This window comes from Solanum tuberosum, unplaced genomic scaffold (assembly GCF_000226075.1).
Source record: "Solanum tuberosum cultivar DM 1-3 516 R44 unplaced genomic scaffold, SolTub_3.0 scf00207, whole genome shotgun sequence".
NCBI lineage: Eukaryota > Viridiplantae > Streptophyta > Magnoliopsida > Solanales > Solanaceae > Solanum > Solanum tuberosum.
Window position 1 is genome coordinate 688,474 of NW_006239133.1, and position 3,097 is coordinate 691,570.

Sequence of the window (3,097 nt, forward strand, 5' to 3'; positions counted from 1 at the left end):
GGGTTTTTTTTTTCAACCACCAAACCACAAATCATTTTTTTTCAGTTTGATTTGGTTCGTTGGTTCGGTTTGACTTGTACACCCCTAGTTAGGATAAATGAGGAGTGTGCAAAAAATAAATAAAAAATATAAAAATTATTATAATAAAAGATTATCTGATTATTTTGAACTGATAAAAACTTAAGAAAAGTTAAATAGTTTAATCTAAAACTATAATTAAGAAATACTAGCTTATTTATTAAATCAAATTTAAAAACAAATATTTTTTGTAACTTTCATACATTTTTTTAACCATCGAAAATAAAACTTACCTTGAAGTGTGACTCTATATTTTGGGATAAGGGTCTGAAAAATACCCCAACTTTGGTCGGATTTGCTGTTGCGATACTAAACTTTCATGAGGACCTATTACCTCCCTAGATTATTTAATACCGTATTTTAAACATATATATTTGCCCACGTGGACATAAAAAATAATGCAAAATTATAAATAGTAATGTGTTCACGTGGGCACATATATACCTTTAAAATACACTATTAAATAGTTCAGGGGGTAAAAAATACGGTATTAAATAGTCTAGGGGAGGTAATAGGTCCTCATGAAAGTTTAGTATCGCAACAGCAAATTCGACCAAAATTGAGGTATTTTTCAAACCTTTATCCCCTATTTTTTTGTAGTTTACAAATATTTTAAAATAACTAACTAAAATAAGATATTAAATTCAAATATAAACAGAATATTTAAGCCCTAAACTTTGTATAAATAAAACATCAAGTTCGGTTAAAAATTACGTGTCTACACCATCAACACTAAGTTTATATTTCCCAATATCAGGACATTTCTAACTCACAGATAATTGAGAATTGATTCTTTCCACAACACGAAAGATATTGGGAAAAAGTTTAGGGTGGTAAATTGAGCTGCAAGAGTCCTCTGCATCAGCATGATGATTTGATCTATCACTCTGTTAGTAGTAAACCTGATGCCATCATATTTACAAGAGCACCTGAATTTCCAGATTTCCCAAGTAATAAAACTAGGGAGACATTGAAGAATGATTTCATGTACTTGATGAGCCACCAGGTCATGAATTTAGCTCTAATATTTAGGGAATTTTTTACAAGGAATCTCCGCATTCTCTTGGACATTTCTCCCTCATTAAAAAGGTGATCATTTATTTCAATAGAACCATTATTACAACAACAGCATCTAGAAGGTTCATGGACATTTAAACCTGGTGAGATCAACATCAGTGGCCAGCTTATCCTTGAGAAGTCTCAAGACATGAAATGAGATCTTAAAGGTCATCTTGCTATGCCAGATTTTGGTGTGAGTAAGAGCAGTGATTTTATGAGTTCACAGAGCATTCCGGGCAGGTTTGGTAGAAAAAGAACCTGATGGATCAGCTGTCGAGATAGGGTGATCTTCATTCTCAGAGGAAATGTTGATGGTTTGGATGTAGGTAGCTAGATTAGGAGGGAGCAAATCATTTATGCACGATGAAACCGGAGACAAGAATCTTTCTATTTCTGCTAGCTAAGGCACCTTTGTTGTTCCAATTATCCCACCAAAAGGACACATCCTCTTTTTGCTATTGAAATATGAGATTGTAACTGTAGTATCTTCATATTGCATAAAATTTCATATTATTACATTTAACTATAATTGTCAAAGTATCTGTGAAGGTTGATTCAACTGGATAGAATACTTTATTAGAAGCAATGCAGATGCAATTGAAGCTTGTAGTCAAACCCATTCAGTGCTTCAGTCTGAGTTTAGAACACCTTGAAGTATTTGCAGACTCCTTTATTTCATGCACAAACACAAGTTTTCGAGTCATACTTGTACATATATGAGATCTCTAAAGTACAATCAGTAGTATGAGTTAGAAATCAACATTGACATCAAATTGTAAGGCATACACATGTAATTGGTATGACTGTCCAATATTGGAAAGATAGAATTGTATATGATGACATGGGCATGTGTTGTATTGGCCTTGTTTATAAGAGCAACTGCCACTGTGCCTTCACTATGTGCTATTTGCTATGGTAAAAGGTAAGCTGGAGGAAAGCATGTCAGAACTTGAAGATAGTAGAACGTTGCTAGTTACTATGAAGATGCAGAGATTTTGCATCTTAGGTGACAGGTGAAAGTTTCAAGTGCAGTGAATCGAAGACTCGTTCTGAGGAATAATCTGGTTTGCCCAATGATGTGTGGGAAGCTATGCAAGAGATGGAACCTGCTGCAGAAGATTCTGTTGGAGAGACTTTAAAAACTTAGTTATGCTTCTATAGTTACCACCTCCACCCTATTTGCAATTTATGACAACAACAACAACAACAACATACCCGGTGTGATCCCACAAGTGGGGTCTAGGGTGGGTGGGATGTATACAAACCTTACCCCTACCTTGTGTGAGGTAGAGAGGCTGTCTCGGCTCATGAGTCATGAAAAGCACTTTAAAAACAGGCTTCACAAATACAAGAGTAAAAGCTTTGACATGATTTTGTCTCTTTATCTATGAGTAAATAAATTTCTTTTTCGTAAAGAGAATGAATTTCAAATCTTTTGATGACTTTGATCCACATCAGTAATTTATCTAATACGAAACTCCCAAGCGTCTGGGTGAAACATAGATACTCTGTAACAGCAACATACTAGTATAGACACAGATTCAACATGTACTTAACATTCTCCTACAGTTTTCAATATATTGACTGTCCAACTTGCTAAATCAACATCCTTATGGAGAAAGTTTGGCACTTGACAGTAAATCAAAGAGATCATGTCAAATTTTACATGAAGAGTCAAAGTTCTAGACTCACCTACCAGTAGGAGAGTACTCGATGAAAATGCATATGAATGACGGATGACCTGTAGTAGTAATGGAATTTTCCAAGCTCATTGTCTTGTTTCCACCTTTATTCCTTGCTAGTTTCTAACTTTAGCTAATATCTCTTTGATGCATTGAATCCTAGACTAATTGAAGTGTTCTTCTACCTTGCTCTCAAGATTTTTCTTGGACATTCTAAGTGACAACATGAATTTTCCTCACTCCCCAAATTCCTCTACTTCCCCCCCCCCCCCCCCCAC